The sequence below is a fragment of the Gopherus flavomarginatus genome, chromosome 1 (genome assembly GCF_025201925.1).
Source record: "Gopherus flavomarginatus isolate rGopFla2 chromosome 1, rGopFla2.mat.asm, whole genome shotgun sequence".
NCBI classification, from domain to species: domain Eukaryota; kingdom Metazoa; phylum Chordata; order Testudines; family Testudinidae; genus Gopherus; species Gopherus flavomarginatus.
Window position 1 is genome coordinate 295,733,566 of NC_066617.1, and position 21,237 is coordinate 295,754,802.

The 21,237-nt window shown below is 39.3% G+C and overlaps 1 protein-coding gene across 2 annotated transcripts in view; it reads left to right on the forward strand.

Annotated features, from left to right (window-relative positions):
- The window catches only part of KLHL1 (kelch like family member 1), a 476,546-nt gene that overhangs the window by 369,665 nt on the left and 85,644 nt on the right, over positions 1 to 21,237 (forward strand). The gene's annotated exons all lie outside the window — the stretch shown is intronic.

Here is a 21,237-nt window from a genome sequence, read left to right on the forward strand (position 1 = left end):
AATTTGATTCTACCTCTAATTGCACAAGACAGGTTACAAAGAAATAAACATAAACCTATTTATTCCTTTCTAAAACTTACTATTCTGATAAGAGGCTAGTTCCTTGATCTTTTTCACTCTGGCTGAAACTGAAACTGACTCTAAACAAAGGAAACTTCCCTCCTTCCTTCTGAAACATCTTGTTCCCCCATTGGTTCCTCTGGTCAGGTGTCAGCTAGGCTAGGTGAACTTCTTAACCCTTTACAGGTAAAAGAGGCATTAACACTTAACTATCTGTTTATGACAGCAGGTTAGCTCTGTCAATGGACAGAGAGAGGTTGCCAGCACATCACCTTTTCCTTTTCTCCTGCTGTTTAGAAGGAGGAAAAGAAATACCGAAAGAAGAGACAGGCTGATCAATAGTCGGAGTGGAATTATCTTGAGGTGCAGGGGGCTTTTTTGCAGTGAGAAGCGTGAGTCCAGGCAGTCAGCAGTGTTGGTAGTTAGCAGGACTTGGTAAGGGCCTTTCCAGTGTGGAGCCAGAGCAGTCTTTCACTGATGGACCTTACCTAGATTCAGTCTTTTGGTTTCAGTAGATGGCTGGGCTGCTAGGGTCTTTAGGTAACGCTTCTTTTACCTGTGAGAAAAGAAACCTGACACATTTCATTAATGCCTGGCAGTGTTTGCAGATTTTACAGCTGCTTGGGCACATTCAAGCACACCCCCCACCCCTTTTGTTGGTTCAAGCCAAGTCTCAGCCGTGAGCAGTGTCCGTGAATGGGACCAGCATCTTATCTCTGGACTGTTTTGTTTTTTTGTTTGTTTGATTGTTTTTGGCTTTTTTAACCTACAAAGGAAACTTCTACTTTTCACTCACACACCTTTTTTTTCACAATGAACACATACATATTGCCATTATACAGTACTTTAGTCTTATTATTTAATGTACGCTACTTTCACCCTTCCAGTAAAATAACTTTATTAACGAGCTTTGGAGCAACAAGCCAGGACAATCACACCCACTTTTGAGGAGTTTACTTGGTATAACCTCTGGTGTCCAATAGCTTTCGTTCCTCCCCAGCCCTCTGGCTAGAAATTTGAGATAGCCAGAAGGATTTCATGTGCAATATGGGTAGTGGGTTAAGCTTTCATGTCCTTGCTTCCAAAGACTGTTGGTATACAAAATTTTAACAAAAATTGTTAATTAAAAGATCTGGACAATGAAGTCTTTTTATTTTCCTTAAGCAAATGTATTAGACTTCAGTATATTATATTTTTAATATATTATTTAAACATTTTGTATTCCAAATTGAATAAAACAATTATTTGCATTTTGATTTAACCTTTTTATTTAATTTTGAACTAGACTGTTCTATGAACATTTTAAACACAACAATTTTGGCCACAAGACAAATACCACAAGACAGGACATAGAACACAGAACAAAATTTCTATTGTGCCAGTAAATGCATGGTATGTTGATTGCTCTTTAGCTGGCATCAGTTTTTTTGGTTTTTTGAAAGACAAAAGGAAAGACTGCCTTCTGGGGCAGTCAGTTATTGCTTAAAACATTTTCTTTTTATACAAATACTCTTATTAATTGAAGGTAAACAGAGGAATTACATATACTTTTTTGTATTTGATTTATAGGCAGCCCATGTTTCAATGGCTTTTATTTTTATTATTTAGGTAATTTGCATTAACACAGACATTCTCGGCTTGCGTTTGGATCAAAGTTATCAGCTGCTTAGAGACTCTATCTCAAAAGGACCCAAATAATTTTTAACTTTTGTTTCTAAATACACAGTGATCTGAACAAGACAACACAACCTATTGTGGCTCCCTTTGGAGTTCTAATATGATTTTATTTAAATAGCATAGTAGGTTTGCATTTTTTTTTTACTTTTGCTACAATATACACTGCACATGTTCTGGGGAAAATGCACATTTCCTTCATAATTTAACTTTTATAACACCAGTCACATTAATTTTTTACACAAGGTATAACTGATTTTTATTGTGCTTACAAAATCTCCATGCACTCCCAGTAAAGTGACAGCACAACCACACAGAGCCAGGGGCACTGTCCTTTTTTTTTTTTTTACCAGATTTTTTATTTTCTATTTTGTTACCCAAAAATAAATTTAATTTTTTTTATTTGTTTTGGCTTTGGCTACCCTGCTGCAGACACAACCTTTGGTCTCTATTTAAAACATTTTACATTTTGTAAAGCATTAAGTCACCTTTAGGATTAAATGCTAAATACCACATTAAACAACACTAGTTTCCTGTGTTTGGCAAAAGTATTCTTAGTTTTGCAACTTTAAAAAAATTCCAATTCATTTTAAACTTATAAAGCACAGATTGTACACAGCAGGAGTGTTCTTCAGCAAATTCAACTAACTTATTTATAGTCGAATGATTTCACTTAAATTACCTTTTGCCTGGATTACTTACAGACATTCCTACTAAGTTTTACTGCTTGATTTTTTTCAGCAACTACAGAGTTAACTTATTTTTTTGTTGCTTGTCTGCTTTTTGGGCCCAATTATTATTTTTTTTGTTGAATCGTTTCTTCCCATGGGCTCAGGCATGTTTCATTACCAACTTAGCCAAAAGGATGGGCTTTTTGACTAGCCCCTACCCTTCCTGTTATTTTTTTTAACAATATTATTTACATGGGTCACCCGAATTATTCCCTGTGAGGCTTGCCACCTGGACAGAATGCACAGCCAATTGGCTTTTAACTGTTCAATTTTCTCTCTAACTGTCAGGTACACATCTTTTTCCTTATTCCTCAACTCCTTTATTTTCCAATCCTGCTACAACCGAGGATAAATCCACCTGCCACCCTTCCCCGTCAACTGGAGTGGAGAGAGGACTGCTAACCCCTCTCCGGTTCCCAGACCTACTGTGGCTGAGAGAGAACACACCTTTAATTATGCAATTCTTAACATATAATACCAACAATACCAAGCAAAGCAAACATAAAATAACAAGGGCAAAACAAATAGATGGTGTGCACCAAAACTGTGACAGATTCCTGTTACCAATCTATTCCTCGTATCAGGTGATTAGGCTGACACCTCAGGATCTTTGGGGGAAGGTGAAGAAAACACACCATATGACTGAATCTCAAAGCTTCATTAATAAAATAATAAAATAACAACAGAGAGTACTGGGAACATTCCCACATCACTCAGGGGAAGAAAAACGTTAATGCCCCAAGCACCAAGCCACTTTCATACTCACACACATACGTCCAGACTGGCCATGTCTGTGTATAACGTCCAGAGAAGGCGCTGTGCAATCTCCAACTTGCTTTCACTCTTGGGAAGGCTGGTTTTTTACGCCCTGGGGTCTCCTGGGGCATCTCTTTCAGAGACTCTTAGCTCGGTATTCCAGTCCAGGCCGGCTGATTGCGGCTTATTTAGCATCCCCAAACCATATCAGCTCCAGGATTGCAAATGCAGACTGCTGGGTCTTACTGGGCAGCCAAGCTTTGCAAATGTAATTTTAGTCCTGTAACTTGTATTTCCTTTGGTTTACCTTTATTTTTATTTTTTACAGCCAGCTGGGGCTGAAAGCATTTTTTTTTTGTACTTGGCATGGTTTGTGTTGATTCTTGACCTTGAACGCAGAGCAGCTTTTTTTTAATTTTTGGGCTAAGGTGATTTTTTAAATTAACTCATTTTTTTTCCTTTTTGTTTTTAGCCTTACTTTACTTGGGGATATAAAGAAGCCAATGGAGTTAATAAAATGGTTTGGGTAGGGAGGCATCTGGATGCTATAGACAAATTGCTTCCACTGTGTGCCAGAGGCTTTTGGTGATATAAAGGTTCCTCTGAGGTATGTGAGTTTATTTAAATCAAAGGTACCTTCTAGTGGACATTATTTAGATGGATTATTACACATGCAAAAATTCCAATTTTTTAAATACCTGCAGGTTCAGGGACCATAATGTACGTACATGTAATATGCTGGGGTACCCTTAGAGGGTGAGGGTAAATGCTTAGACTGCATCCACCCCCCCATTTCCCAATCACACACACAAGGAGGTCACACTGCCTGCTAGCGGCCCATAAATTAAGGGTATCACACCACAGATCACTCACACAGGAAGGGTTAACGAGGATGGCCGCAACCTTCTACACCTCCCTTCAGCAAAGAGCGTCGACTAGTCTCAAAGAGACAGCACCACTTACTTTCATTGCTTCCAGTGAGATGGTCAGACCAGTCAGAGGCTCACACGGAGAGCAAATGGGGAGGGAAGATGGGTTCACACAACCCTAGACCCAGGCAGGCCCCTCACCAGACGATGCCAGGCAGAGGCAGCCCACCTTGGGTCGGATTTTTTACCGATCCACTAGGTGGAGTCACCAGGCTTGCTTTAGAGTATTTTTGGTCATGATCCCACCAGCTTCGCAGAAAACTCTGGGCGTCTTTTGGCAACTCTTATTCACACTTGTGTACATACACACACACCAAGGCCTCTATTTCTAAATACCATGATGGATCTTTACCTTATGTCCAGACTCAATACTCTTTTTTCTTATTTGAGGCAGTTAGAACCCCTCTTGAGGTAGTAAAACCCCTCAGCACTGGTGCCTTAACCGTATGCATTAACTTTATGCATTAACCTTATTGGGTGCAGCCAAACTATTGTCCCCAGTATCTCATACAACTACCTTATTGAGGGTGGCAAACTAAATCCTTAGTGCCACTTTAAACTAACTTTATTGGGGCGGCAAAACAGTTCCTCAGTACCGCTCTGCATCTGATCTTGCTGCACAGTCAACAAGTTTGGATGGCGTAAGCCCAACAGGTACAGATGGCACCACGGACAGTCCTCCTCCGACACCCGAACAGAGATTTTAAAAGGTCTCCTACCTCTATTGTGGTGTCATGGGGTTCGAAGGGCAACGGTTTGCAGCAGCTGCCGTTGTCTCAGTAGGTGTTGCCATCCCGGACGAGCCCCCAAATTGTTGGAGAAAAATAGAGTTCTTACTTTCTGGTTGGGTTCAGCAAAGTCAGATGCATTATTATTTTTAGCAATTGCTTGGAGGGAGAGAGCTAAACAGAATTCAATTTGCATGGCCATTCTCCTTCATGCGTGTTACAGTAGGTTTTTTGAAGCTTACTTAAAAACAATTTTAATGATTAAAGAGAAGACAAAGACCACAGGGAAGTTGGATGTAACTTTTCTTTTCATGAAGAATGATTGTGTGCATTTGTGGTTCTCACCGAAGAAGTGGGTTTTCAGGAAGTATCAGCATGACTAGAAAGAGAACATTGTACACTGGATTTAAGACTATTCCAGACACAGAGATTCTTTTCTGATACAACTGCTGCTAAATTGTGTGCCACTGAACTATTTCAGACTGTGAATCTCCTTGTTAACCCAAAATACCTCCACTCAACTCCCAAACCCAGCTTGCTATAGTCTGGCCAGTACTTAAGAAAGTATCACTCAATGCAACCAACCTCTCCAGCTACCGTGCAGTATCATGCCTCTAATTTCCTGGGCAAGTTATCCGAGAAGCTCAGCAAAGGTCATTCCAGTTCTGCCTAAGCTACTGTAGTCTAGAGACTGCTTCTGTAGTCTAGAGACTGGTCTGCCCAGACTTCAGGCCAGGACATATAACTGAGATAGTATATAGCAAAAAGGAGATCATCTATCAGGTGCACCACAACTAAGGGCACACTACCTAAACTCCAATTTTATAGTTAAATTACAATTGTAAAGGCTGCATAATTAGAAGTAATGGATTGAACTAAAAGGAAAATATAGAGTGTGGAGTGGATATCAGGAACAATTAGATTTACAGGTGAGATTTAATATCTTTGGAATAGACTCTCAAGACAAGTGATGAATATAACACTTCCCAGGGTACCCAAGATTGAGAGGAATCCTGCTACGACCTGCCGTTAGTGTGAGGAAGCCTTTTCTGTGCCTGATGAGGGCGAGTTCTCTGATTCCACAGGCAACACAAGCACTCCTCTCCCAGCCTACACAGGCTCCGCTGTCCCACTGCAAGTTAACAATAGGCATACTCCAACACTCATAAGAATTGCCATACTGCATCAGACAAGTGGTGTAGCTAGTCAGTGGCAAATGCTTCAGAGGGAATTAATAGCACAGGACAATTATCAACTGACCAATCCCCTGTCATCCAGTCCCAGCATGTGACATTCAGAGGTTTAGGGACACCTGGAACATGACGTTGCATTCCTGACCACCTTGGTTAATAGCCAATGATGGACTTAATCTCCTTGAATTTATCCAATTCTTTTTTTAACCCAGCTTTATATATGGCCTTCACAACATCCCATGGCAATGAATTCATGGGTTCACTATGTGGTATGTGAAGAAGTACTTCCTTTTGTTTGATTTAAACCTGCGGCCTATGAATTTCATGGGATAACCCCTTGTTCTTGCGTTATGTGAAGGGGTAAATAACACTTCCTGATTCACTTTTTCCACACTATTCATGATTTTATAGACCTCTATCATATCCTTCCTTAGTCATTTCTTTTCTAAGATGAAGTGTCCAGTTTATTAATCTCTCATCATAAAGAAAATGTTCCATACCTCGAATCATTTCCATTGCCCCTCTCTGTATCTTGTCCAATTCTAATATATCTTTTTTTGAGATGGGGCAACTAGAACTACCATGAATTTATATAGTGCCATTATGATACCAATGAGATGGGTTTCTTTGGTATTTTCCCTCCTACAAATATTTTAAATTTAATTATTTTAGGGTCACTATTACTGAGCAGTTTAGCTATATTCATCTCCTGGATCCTGTGCTCCATTTAGGACTAAAACAAGAAATGCCTCACCCCTTGTGGGTATCAGGACTAGCAGCTCCAAGAAGCAGTCATTAATAATGGTGTTTAGAAAATTTACATCTGCATCCTGTCGTGAGGTGACATGTACCCAGGAAATATGGGCTTAGTTGAAATCCCCTGTTAGTATTGAGTTTTCTCTGTCTGTAGTCTCTCTAATCTCCTTGAGCATTTCACAATCACCATCACCATGCTGGTCAGGTGGTCAGTAATATATTCTTACTGCTATACTCTTAATATTCAATCATAGAATGCCTATCCTATGGTACAGTTTGATTCATTTAAGATTTTTCCTACATTTGACTCTATGCTTTCTTTTACATACCACGCTACTCCCCCACCAGTGTGATTATACTCTGTCTTTCCTATATATTTTGTAATCTGATATCATGGTGTCCTATTGATTATAAAAATCCCATCAAGTTTCTGACATCTGTTATATAAATATCATTATTTAATACCAGGCACTCAAGTTCACCCATCTTAATATTTAGACTTGTAGCATTTGTATACAAGCAACTTATAAAATGTGTCAATATTTAGTTGCATCATGTGATGCAATTGAATGGGGCTCTTTTTCATCTGACTGTCTCTTCAGTTCCTACCTGTACTTTATGATCTTCTATCCTCTATTCTTTATTGGATATAGTAAATAATATATCTTTAATATATCTTTCTATAAGGGGTGTCTTTGTCAGAACTGCGTGCTCTTCCACACCTGTCAACTTTTCCTCAGCTCTTAGTTTAAAAACTCCTGTAAATTCAACCACCCTGGGATTCCCCATGAAGTGAGCAAGAGCTGATCCACTGGAATTCACAAACCTGCTACTTCCAAAGAAGCAGTACATACCACCTTACCTCTTTCACCTCTGGATCATCACTCCATTTAACATACATCACTTAGATATGCTTACAGTGAAACCAACTAAAATTTTATTTAAGAAAGGGTATAGGTTTAAATGATAAGTATTGGAAACAAATGGTTATATTACATGTAAAATAAAATAATAACATGGACCTTAGAACCTAGACTTACTTAACTTGTTATTGTCATGTCTGATAGTATTGCTCACCAAGTAGGCTGTGATCTATTTTCCATGAAACAAGTTCCCTACTTATCACCATAGTGAAGGATGAAGGGTATCTTTTGATACTCTTAGACATATCAGGACAGTTCCTTATTTTTTTTCATAAACAGAACACCCCCTGCTGATTGTTTTTCCCTGTGGCCTCCCTCTTTCTTTGACCTTGAAAGGATAAGTGAAGTAGATTGGTGGTTCTCTACAAATTGTAGTTTAAAGGCACAGCCCAACTCATCTTTGAAGACACTCCAGTTGAAACAGATATAAATGTAGCTGCTTGTTAAAATTCAGCCATCAGCTCTTTTTATATAGAAACTGAGACAGTTACTTTTAGAAGTCTTAGAATATCTGTTGTATGGAAGTATAGTTTCATTCTTTTTAGTATGTGTCCAAGAAATATAATTTATCTAATTCATGAGATTCTACTTGGAACCATTAAATATTACGTGTGTTTTGTGATTTTTTTTGCTAGTAACATAATGTTTTATCTGATGTACTCTATTATATGAAAGTCTAATTAAGCCTTAGAATAGCTGAAGCATATATGTATGTTTTATTTGGCTGGCAAGACAATGTTCAGTACAGATTAATCACAATTAATGATATAATATTGGTGCCATTATTGCACAATGAGGTAGATCTTGGTTAATTACTTCACCACAGGAATATGAAATACACGTGTTAATGACTGATGAGGTAATTAAATGTATAAATTACTTTAAAATCCCCTTCTCATTTAGTTCCCCATGACCATTAACATTATTAATGGCTTCTTTTCACTCATGTGAGTTTTAATATGTTTTCAAACATTCACTCTCATAGGCCATTTAACAGTTACAGTACAGTACTTTGATTAAAATATGGCTTTCTGAACAAAAAATGCCAGCTTGTAATGCCTGCAGATAGTTTCTTAAAGCCTAGTTTACATTTCATTTCTGATGACTTTTTTGTTTTATAGTTAACCTCTGAAAGTACTACTTCTGTCACTTTTTCAAATGGAGCAGATGACCTGGAATGGTCCCTTGTAAAGTGTATGCTTCCTTCAAATGTAAACATAGATAAGTAGCTACTGTAGTTGATAACAAGCTCAATGTCTGGTTTCCTTTATGTCTGTTGTCTATCCACCCATTAGAAAAAAAACCTTTAGAAGTGTTTCAGAAGCCTTCTTAATGCAGTCTATAAATAAAATAGATTTTTAGCAGGGATGAGGGAATCACAAAATGGAAGTAGTTTAAACAATATTTAGTAATAGAATTTTATTTTTTAATTTATATATCTATGATGCCCTAGATAATATTTTCAGGAACAAATTTCTATTGAATCAAGGAGACTACTACTACTAAAAGACATATTACAAAATATAGGCTCACTATAATAATAATCTCAGATATTATAATACGATAATTAAATTGTTGGAAAATGTTAGGGAAGGGGCTTAATTTAATCCATGGGAATTTACATTCAATTGACGCAAGGAATTTTCACACTAGATCTATTTTTTTCTTTCCTGAATTAATTAGTGCTGCTGAAGCAAAGCTCCTTGCAAGGGAGCTGGAACAATTTCTATAGTGGGGGTGCTGAGAGCCATTGAACCATACTGTAAACCTTGTATATGATGGAAACGACTTCAAGCCTGGACAGCACCCCCAGAACCCTAGTTCCACCGCCACCTATGTCTCCTTGTAAGAATGCATAGGCAACTATTTTGTCACTAGGCAAAGACTGACTAGCATACCATGTGTTGCCTATAAATCTCTATAAATCCTGGCCTGGACTTCCAAGTCATGGAATAGACTCCCAGGCTGGCTTCTCTAGTCAAAGGCAGATCAAATTCCCACGAGATTCAACCAGATGATTGGAATTTTACTGAAAATGTGCTAGTTGGGAGTTTTAGAAATCTCAACATCAATGGTGGCAATCTTCTTTTAGTAATCTTCTTCTCAATGGTACTTTTGCCTAGGCAGAGACTACAGGATAAGGCCCAGTGTAAAGTGAAGTTGAACTGGTATCATCTGCTAATATTAGAAAATTGAATGCTAGCGAACAAGAAAAACAATTCCAGCACATCTTTTAGGAAAAAACATCCAATCTTGATTTAAAAATTGCCAGAGATGGAGAATCCACCAAAACCCTTCAACTTCTAGCCATTAGATCACGTGTTACCTTTCTCTGCTAGATTGAAGAGCCCTCTATCAAACTTTTGTTCTGTAATCCAGTCACCCCTTAACTGTCTCTTTTATTAAACTAAATATATAGAGCTCCTTCAGTATATAACTGTAAGTCGTTCTTACGGCTCTTCTCTGAACCCTACCCAATTTGTCAATATCTTTCTTGAATTGTGGACACCGGAACTGGATGCAGGTTTCCAGTAGTACTGGCTTCATTACCAAATAAAAAGATAATATAAATGCCCTATTCGTGCCTGTGATTCCCCCATTTTTACATTAGCCCTTTTGGCCACAGTGTCACACTGGGAACTGATGTTCAGCTGATTATCCATCATATCTCCCTAGTCTTTCTCAGTCACTGATTCCCGAGATAGAGTCCCCTGCTCTGTAAGTGTTGCCTACATTCCTTGTTCTATATGTCTGACCTTACATTGGCTATATTAAAGTACATAGAATTATAGAATCATAGAACTGGAAGGGACCTCGAGAGGGCATCTAGTCGAGTCCCCAGCACTTAGGACTAATTACCTAGACCATTCCTGAAAGGTGTTTGTCTAACCCAGGGGTCAGCAACCTGGTGGGCCAAGCCAGTTTTTTTATCTGCCGCATCAGCAGGTTCGGCTGATTGCAGCTCCCACTGGCCATGGTTCGCTGTCCCAGGCCAATGGGGCTGGCGGGAAGCCACAGACAGCACATACCTCGCCGCTTCCCGCCGCCGCCATTGGATTGGGATGGCGAATCATGGCCAGTGGGAGCCGCTATTGACTGAACCTGCTGACACGGCACGTAAACAAACTGGCCTGGCCAGCCAAGCTGCTTCCCCTGGCTAGCCACGTGCGAGCGGTTGCCGACTCCTGGTCTAACCTGTTCTTAAAAATCTCCAGTGATGGAGAATCCACAACCTCCCTAGGAAATTTATTCCAGTTCTTAAACACACTGACAGTTGGGAAATTTGTCGTATTGTCCAACCTAATCCTCCCTTACTGCAATTTAAACCCATTGCTTCTTGTCCTATCATCAGAGGTTAAGAAAAACAAATTTTATTCCTCCTCCTTGTAATAACCCTTTACATACTTGAAAACTGTTATCATGCCCCCTCTTAGTCTTCTCTTTTCCAGACTAAACAAATCCATTTTTTTCAATTTTCCCTCATAGGTCATGTTTTCTAGACATTTAATCATTTTTGTTCCTCTTTTTTGGACTTTCTCCAATTTGTCCGTATCTTTCCTGAAATGTAACACTTAGAACTGCATACAATACTTCAGTTGAGGCCTAATCAGAGCGTAAGAATTACTTCTCGTGTCTTGCTTACAACACTCCTGCTAATGCATCCCAGAATGATGTTCACTTTTTTTGAAACAGCGTTATACCATTGATTCATATTTAGCTTGTGGTCCAGTATAACCCCCAGATATGGAAGCAGTACTCCTTCCTAAGCAGTCATTTCCCATTTTGTATCTGTGCAACTGATTGTTCCTTCCTAAGTAGAGTACTTTGCATTTGTCCTTATTGAATTTCATCCTATTTACTTCAGTTCATTTCTCCAGTTTGTCGAGATTATTTAGAATTTTAGTCCTATCTTCCAAAGCACTTGCAATACCTCCCAGCTTGGTATTATCCGCAAACTTTATAAGTATACTCTGTACAGGGCCGGCACTATGATTTAGGCAGCCTAGGCAATCGCCTAGGGTGCCAGAATTATTGAGGGGGCGGCATTTTGCCGGGGGGGGCGGCAGGCGGCTCCAGTTGACCTGCCGCAGGCATGTCTGCGGAGGGTCCGTTGGTCCACGGCTCCGGTGGAGCTGCCGCAGTCATGCCTGCGGATGGTCGGCTGCTCCTGTGGTTCCAGTGGACCTCCCGCAGGCATGTCTGTGGCAGCTCCACCGGAGCCACGGACCAGCGCACCCTCCGCAGGCATGCCTGCAGCAGCTCCACCGGAGCCGCGGGATCAGCGCGTGGAGCGGCGAAATGGCCGTGCACCTAGGGCGCGAGAAACCTTGGCGCCAGTCCTGACTCTGTACGCTATTATCTAAATAATTGATGACAATATTGAACAGAATAGAACCAAGAACTGATCCCTGCGGAACACCACTCGTTATGCCCTTCCAGCATGATCGTGAACCACTGATAACTACTCTCTGGGAATGGTTTTCCAACCAGTTTTGCACCCACCTTATAGTAGCTCCATTTAGATTGCATTTTCCTAGTTTATTTATGAGAAGGTCATACGTGTCAGTAACAAAAATTTTATCAAAATCAAGATATACCACGTCTACCACTTCCCCCTATCCACAAGGCTTGTTACGTATTCTTTGCTTATTAATCGATTCAGCATGCTCAGTATCTATGTCCTCTTCATTATTTAGCACTCCTGCAATCTTTGTCTCATCTGAAAAGTTGTCATGATGATTTTATGATTTCTTCCATATCACTGTTAAATAGCATAGGTCCAGGAACCAATTCACAATGGATCCTGTTAAATAGCAGGATTTGCAGAAGCTACAGTAACTAGACACATGTTCCATCTATTTATTGAGGTCTTTGCAGTTCTTATTTTAATACAAGAAAAACAATAATAAATATTGAGCAAGAACAGTTTATTTGTATCCAGAGACTTTTAAAAATATAACAGGTTGAAACAAATCTGTTTACAAAAGTTTTCTCTTGCCAGCTTTTCTTTTTTTAAATGTGGATACAATACTTCTTTGTGAAAATGTCATAAGCTTTGGATTTACACTCATAGACTGTTTACTGGGAACACGAAATATATGAAATCCTTGTATTTATGGTTCCATGTATTATTTGTTTTGTACTTTACCCCAAAAGTGTAGTTAACATCAGTCCAGCCTTCAATAACTTTGGGGTTTAGCTTGAATTTAGAAGTTTTCTGATTGTGAGTCTAGAATTGTTGCTATTTTTTCTTTTCTTTTTTGTGATAGATTTTTGTTCAATAGTTTAAGAGTATTGTAAGCAAAAAGTAAAATATGTTTCCATATTCTTTACATGATAGTGTATGGTTGGAAGTTGAGATAATAGTATCAGACCTCTTTCCTTAATATTTCAGATTATTATTCTATTTTTCATTCTGCCTTACAAAAGTTAGCACTGCTGAGAACACGTACAGTGCTTAGAAATATGCACGTTTCGAGGCAGATCCCTATCTTCAAAATTCTTGCTCATATATATTAATTGAGATAACTGAAGAGTACTTCCTCTATGAAGCTGCAACAATATCCTGAGCCATCTAAACTCAATGGCAGAAAGCTGAGGTGCTTATACGAAAATGAATTGCAAGGCTAATGTATGTCTTAGGGACTTCTATTGCCCTCATCATGGTATCTGAGCTCCTCATAATCTTCAATGCATTTATCCTCATAGCACCCTCAGGAGGCCCAGAAGTACTATTATCCCCATTTTACAGATAGAGAAGCTGAGGCAGAGAGACACTAACTTACTTGTCTAGGGTCACACAGGAAGTCTGTGGCATAGTAGGGATTTGAACCCAGGTCGCCCAAATCCAGGCTAACCCTCTAACTACTTGAGCATCCTTAATCTCCTCCTCCAATAAAATACAGTTATTACCAAGTTAACAGGGGATCAACCTCAGGTTATAACAGTGAAATATGATCTTTTTTTTCCTTTCATGCAATCCCTACTATTTCCCCAATACCTGCCAGACCCATGTTTTTTCCTCTTCCTCATTTTCTCTCTGATGCCTTCTTTGCTCCCTCTTGCTTCCCTTTCTCTGCTCTCTCTCTTCTCCTTTCTCTAACCACTATTTTCTTCCCTCCCCAAATTCTTCTGTAAATTTATAAAAAAAGCTGAATGGTGGTCAATGTTGCTTTTATCAAAGAGAGATGGAAAAGAGCTTTTGGGGGAAAATGTTATTTAATTCCAAAATAATTTACTCTTTCTAGTGGTGGAGAGATCAGCTTTTTTTGTGAGCAAACAGTAATTGCAAAGAGGCTGAGAGGAGCTTAGAGAAGCAGAGCATGTAGGGAAACAGATGGGGAGAGAGAAAGGTAGCCATGTTTGGCAAAGGCATATTAATGTGGAGTTCTGAGTCCAGTAATTAATCAAGCCACAGGGATTTGCATAACTTTAAAAATTGCCATACAGCTGTGGGTCAGTAGCTGTGAAACATTCCATATGGTGGCTATGGAAATTTTATGTTAGTATATTTTTAAGAAATGTTCAAACCAGTGTTTACCTAAGGTCATACAAGTACAGAGAAAAACTATCATGTAGTACCCTCTGAACACTTTAAAATGAAGGGACTTTCAAATGATTTACAAAGCACCAAAATCTAATTCCTTAAATTATGTTATAACAGATCATTGGCAAACTGAAGAGACCCAAACTTGGGAATTTTTTTTATCCACCATCCAGATGGCAAATTTAGATAAATCCAAATCTATTTAGATTGTTAGTTTTCCAGGGTAGGAATTTTCTTTTCATATTTGTATGTAAAGCACCTAGCAAATGCTTAATGCTATATAAACAATAATAGCAGCAATTTTGTTGTCTTTTGAGGTACTAAGGATGAACATGAACAGATAGCTCATTGCTTAGCCCTTGGCTACCTCAGTGCATGCATTTGGAGATGATACTATAGCAAGTAGACTATGACCATACTCAGGAGGTTTTCAATTTTCTAAAGTGTGTAAGTATCTCTTCTTACAATTGTTTAGATCTATCTTTAAAGGCTGTATTGTTTTGCAAAGGATGGTTCATTTACAGTAGCATCATTAGGGAGAGCATCATTAGAAGACAGCTGTTAAAAGTGCTCAACAGGAAATATTACTGGTCAGTCACTGTGGTTATTTCATAAACTAGAATGGAAGTCTGCAAAGCATGATAATTATGGAAACCTTGAATTATTAATACTAAAAAAATCTCAAACTAGAGAGTCACTTTGGGGAATATGCTGTGGCACTGCAGAAAATCATTGTGTGACTCTGCTTAGTGGATATTCAATCTGATTCTTCACATGCTTAAAATAAGATTCAGCCAGGTCTCCAGGGGCTCCCTCCCCTAGCTGGGGGGCTCCTGCTCCCCTGCATCCCCAAGTGCCACTTGGAGTGTATCCAGGCAAACTCCTGGGAAAGCGGGAGGGGCATCTAAAGGCCACTGAAACTTCCTCACAAGGATTGAGTGGTCAGAGCCTCCCTGGTAACTCCAGGCAGGACCCTGGGGACTCACAGGAGAGCAGCTGCTGCAGCTCAGGACCAAGCGCAAAGGGAAAGCTTGGCCGCAAGCTGCCCCCAGCATGGTGCCAGCCCCGTGGCAGGAGTGACATCGCTGCCCTGAGTGGGGACACTATTGCCCAGAACCTGGAGGGGAAGCCTCTGGCCAATAAGCTGCAGACAAACACCTTGGGTGGATTATGTAGGGGATAGGATCACTCGGAGAACAGACTCTGCTGCCGTCCCTGTTGAAGGCCAATGAAATTCCTTCTCTCGTTCTCTGGGGGCCTCTTGGCTTTTTTGCTTCTAAGGTGATGTTCTGTCTAAAAATTTAGCTAAATTTAAAAAAAAAGAAAAGGAAGGAAGGTAATAAAACACCCCAAACAGGAATAAAATGTTTCCTTTCATTGGAGCTGAAATGAAATGTTTGCTTTTGGACACCAAACCAAAAAATTCAATTTGTCCAGTTCTGCTGCTATAGAGCTTTTTTAAGGATTGATTAACATTTTCTTTTTATTTCCCTCTATTTTCCATTTTTTCCCCTCTGAGTTCCAGGCTGTGGCTGGAACCTGAAACAGAAATTACAAAATAATTGTGGGAGAAAGATTGTTCTTGCAGTATTTCTAACCAGTCAGAAAGCACCACAAATCTTGTTGTTATGAAATTTCTAGTATGATCCTGTAAAACAAAAAAGTTTGGATTAATATCTGAACTGAACTATCTGAGATTTGTCTCTCACAACATGTTGTTTACAGCAGGTTTTCCAGCTCTTTCATTAAGTGCACAACTTCATACAAAATAGATGCCTCTAAGGACCTGCACTCCTAACTGCTCAATCCCCTCAAATGCTTTGTGCTGAGGGCTGCCAGGAAAAGGTCACTGGATCAAATTTGAGATTGGCTGAATGAGGGTAATGCTAGTGAACTACAACTAAGATTTATGGGGTGAAACTGAGCAAAGGGAAATTTGAGGTGAATCGAGAGGCCTTTTACACTGCTGAATAGTGCCCAAAATGCAATGATAAGAGCCCTACCTATCAAGAAATTGGACTAGATAAAGAACACAAGAATGCACTGGAATATGGTCATGATTCTGGTCTGATAGGGGATAAACATGATAACACGATATGTCTATTCCACTTCTAACTTCTGATTTTAAATAGAGTTGAGTGAATAACTTATTCAGCAAGTGGAGCCATGTTTTTCTGTTCGTGGGCTGTAGACAGGCAGATCATAATTTCCTCAAATTTATTCAACAGATACCTTTTCATAACGTTTGCATTCTGGATTGCCCAAAATACAAATATCAAGATGTGTTATTTAGTAATGAATGGGCAGATAAATCATACCACATTGTCTCTGTTCTGTGATTGGGTGAATGTACAACCTCTTCCCGTACACACACTTGTGTGTCTAACTTCCATATTCTCTGCCCACAAACATTTTTATTAAGTCTGAGGTCCCCCAAATACAGATGTCAGTTCTGGGGCCAGGCCCGCTCAGTGGGGTCAACCCCGCCTGGTGGGGCTCAGCAAGGAAGCGCAACCTCCACCCCTGATTCATCTCAGCGGGCCACGCAGCCTGTCCCAGTTGCAGGAGTGCAGCCAAAAATGTGGGGGCTATGTGACCCCATGTGCATCTCTCCAATGTGTCACCTCTGAGAGAGGGTGCAAACATGTTTGCTCTGCTTCCAAGCATGCCAGCACTTGTACATATGACTACATTAATTAGCTTCACTGTATGTGAAAAAATACCTCTGTGATAAAATCATGCAGCAGAAAACTTTTCTATTGTTGGAAGTTATAGAGAGCTAATTATGATTTCTTCAGTGATTTGGATGAAAACTCTTACTGGAGAGATACTGGATAAAGTCCCTATTGTACTCTGTCTGTTTCCAGTCTCCTACCTCCTTCCAATCATCATAACAGCTGCTACAAGGAATCTGCACACTGCCTCCATTGCAAGTCATGTAAATATTTTATCAGTTTCTAGAGAGCAGGCTTGGCAGCTGGCATGATAGCACTAAGGGAAGGGGGCATTTCTTCAAAAAATAAAAGAATTTAAGAATGGCTGAGAGAAAACCTATCTATTGCTATCAAAATATTACTAGCAGTAAAGAGCTGAAACTTCCATCAAAGCAAAAGTTTATACAAATGTTCATTTTAACATAACTCTGTCTTACCTTTCTTATTATGCACCATAATATTTGTTTGTCCCATTGATTCACTGATATCAATAGGAGTTCCACTTTGTAATAAGGAGGAAGGGGATAATAGCAACATTTTACAGATGGCTAATTGAGGCATAGAAATACTACAAAAGAGTAATTACATAAGATAAAACATTTGTGTTATTTTGTCAATTCATGTAAAAGAAAACATAATACAAAGTACCGTTGAAAGGCAGAGTCTTCCATCTAAAGCCCTAATATCCTGAGATAGTACTTTTCAAATATCTAGCATGCAGTTTGGTATATGTGAATTTAACAAGTTGCATTGCCCCTACCATGAAGCAAGTTGTTTAAGGGCATTGTATGCAAATCACTGACAGAAAGGGGGAACCGAGAAAGTAAATCATCCTTGAGAATCTGAATAGTAGGTTTAGAGGAGATAGTAAGTTTTCAAAGGAGTGGTCAACAGCAAAATTGTTCAAATATAATTAACACGTGGCTGGTCTAGATGAGATTAGGCAGAAAGGGCATTGCTCATGATGAGTTCAGTGGAGTGGCCATGAGCATTGGTGAGGAACATGAAAAAATGAGTAAAAATAAGGAAGTCAAGAGCAGAGAGTGTTGACGGAAAGAGGATCCATATATATCTGCACAATGAGGATTAACCGAAAGGAGAGAGGAAGAGTTAGAGACATAAGAAGGTTTTTAGAGACACTAATCAGTATTCATTTCTATTCAATAAAGTAGTAGTCTGCATAGTAGTAGTTTGGAGAAATTAAGCACGAATAATTAATTTTAAAACTCCAATCGTCAAGCTAATGAGAACTCAAGCTAAGATTTTCATAGAAAGGTTTTATTTTGAAGGTTTTAAGTACAAAATGTTGCCTACAGTTCATTTCACAGAGCTGCCAGTGTGTAATTATCACAATGAGACATTGAGAGTTCTGTTCTGCGTTTGCTTAGTTCTGCCAAAATTATAAATTCCACTCAACATTTTTGTTGTGTTGTCACTTGAACTGTTATAAAAACTCTTGATTTCTAAAATAGTTGCACAGCAGACCTTAAAAATGTCTGAACAGTAAGAGAAAAAAAATCAATAATGCTGTATATTTATTGATCTGAAGATTTGGCCTATAGGACCCACCACCATAGAATATTGGTGCTTCGTAAGTAAATTAAATCAGGGGTCAGCAACCTCTGTCATGCGGCTCGCCAGGGTAAGCACCCTGGTGGTCCGGGCCAGTTTGTTTACATGCCGTGTTGGGAGGTTCTGCCAATCGCAGCTCCCACTGGCCGCGGTTTGCCGTCTCAGGCCAATGGGAGCAGTGGGAAGCTGCGGCCAGCACATCCCTTGCCTGCACCACTTCCCACAGCCCCCATTGGCCTGGGTCGGCGAACCGCAGCCATTGTGAGCCGCTATTGGCCAAACCTCCCGACACGGCAGGTAAACACCCTGGCCTGGCCCACCAGGGTGCTTGCACTGGCGAGCCACATGCCAGAGGTTGCCGACCTCTGCTCTAGTAGTTGGAGTTTCCTAAGAGCTGATGGCTTCATGCCCAGATTGCACTGCATTGCAAATGCCTTTATATCAGGGGTTCCCAAACTTGGTATGTAGCTTGTTCAGAGTAAGTTCCCAGCCTGTGGGCCACTTCCCACAGCTCTCATTGGCCTGGAAAGGCAAACTGCGGCCTTGGGAGCTGTGACCAGCTGTACCTGCGGATGTTCAGGTAAACAAAGTGTCTTGTGGCCTGCTAGGGGCTTACCCTGAACAAACCATGAACCAAGTTTGGGATCTCTTGTTTTATATTGAAGAACAGGACTTTGTGTGCCAGGATGGGTCAGAGACTGCAAAGATGGCAAAAAGCATTACTCACAAATGCTACGATGTGGGAGCTTAGCATCAGTGAGAAATCTAGGAGCATCCCTAAATTATGGACTGAACTGACAATCAGGTGTGTACCTTCAACCAGAGTTGACTGCACCATAGCTGCACATTTCACAAAAAGTTTTCCTCTGCCTACCAGAAAAACCTCTGTCTTACTCAGGTTCAACTTCAACCATCTGTCCTTTGTCCATGAGAAGACCTCATCCAAGCACCCAACCATCTTGGTAATAGTGGTATGGACATATATTATGAAGGATAGAAAGAGCAGTATGTCATTTGCATATTCCTGGCTTTTGAGATTATGTCATCTGACCAGTTCACCTAGTAGCTGCATGTCAGTGTTGAACAGTACAAGAGAGAGAATTTATTCTTGTGAGACTCCACAGGAAGCAGGCTAATGGCAGAAGTGCAGTTCCCCATCACTTCTCTGAGAGTGTGTTTCTGCAGGAAGGATGTAAGCCATTTTAAATACATTCTTCTGGACCTCTGCCACCTCTCAGGTGGGAAAGCAATGTCTCCAGGTCAGCAATGTCAAATGCTGTAGAGAGATCCAGGAGGATGAGAATGGATGTCTACCCAACACCCATGTAGAGATGGAGATCATTCATAGGTGAACTAAAGCTGTTTCCATCTCATACCCTGGCCTGACTCCAGATTATTTTGGGTCTAGGATATTAGCTTCAATCAGATGATCTTATGGCTGGCCTTTGGCTAGCTTCTGTATGAATTTGCTTGAAAAATGTCAGTTAACCATTCATGAAACACTTGCAGAATCAAACACTCAAATTAGAATTTAAATAAAATATTGTGTAAAACTTTAAAACTCAGCTAAGATTAGAAAATAGGAAACTGTGCAACTGACCATAATGTAAAAATATTTACTTGGTATTAGCTGCCATCAAAATTGCAAAATATCTCAACTGTATTTTTTAACTGCTAGATAGAAAACCTGTACATTAGAGTGCCATGTCAGTTATAAAATCAATACCTGCAGCATATAAAACACTTTTTAGCAATGCAAACACAAGAATTTGTTATAACAACATCAGCAATGTGTATTATGTTAATATTCCATGCAATATCACCAAACAACTACATTAAAGTTCTCTCTGATCTTTAGAGTAATTTATTTATGCAACTCACAATTTTAAATTAAGGTCTGCAGAAATAAAAAACTGACCCTGAGTTAATTGATTGTGGAAATTAGTTCATATTTTTTATAGCTTCAGAAAACTAACAGGGGATTTAATATATCCAGTTGAGCATCCATATTATTATTACTCTATTAAACTTGGATACAAATAGAATTTAAATCACATCTGTTTTAGTTCAATTAACAAAACTACTGCTTCCACAATGTTTGTTTTTGTTTTGTTTATTGCTTCTTCTATTCCAAAGAAGGAATGACTCCTGAAAGAATTGTTTTCCAAAGAATTGTAACCTTTTATTACAGTTCAAATAAAATAGTATAGTGAAGCTTGACTGAAGAGGGTAATGATGTTGATTTTCTATCTAGGGATATTTAATCATTAGTGATGAAGCATTGTTAGATGTGCAAATGTGTACAAAAATAAAACACTGAAGGTGTACAGATTATATTAATTATTATGTAACTTTCCTGTGGATTACTTTAAAACCATCTGTCATTTTGATATTTGTGATTTGGATTTAGATTAACCTCTCCTATATGCATATTTAAATTAATGGAATGCATTATTCTGTTAGACTGGTACTTGATTAAGTTAATTATGCCCCCTTTATCTCTGTGTTTCTTATAACCAAGTTTATTGCATTTCTCATCTTTCCTTGTTATGTACAAGTTACTTTTAGCAGCAGGAGCTTCTTAACTTACCAGCTAATCATGACAAGATTTCTAATTATTTTACATGTTTTGCTCTTTGCAGCTTCTGGTGTCA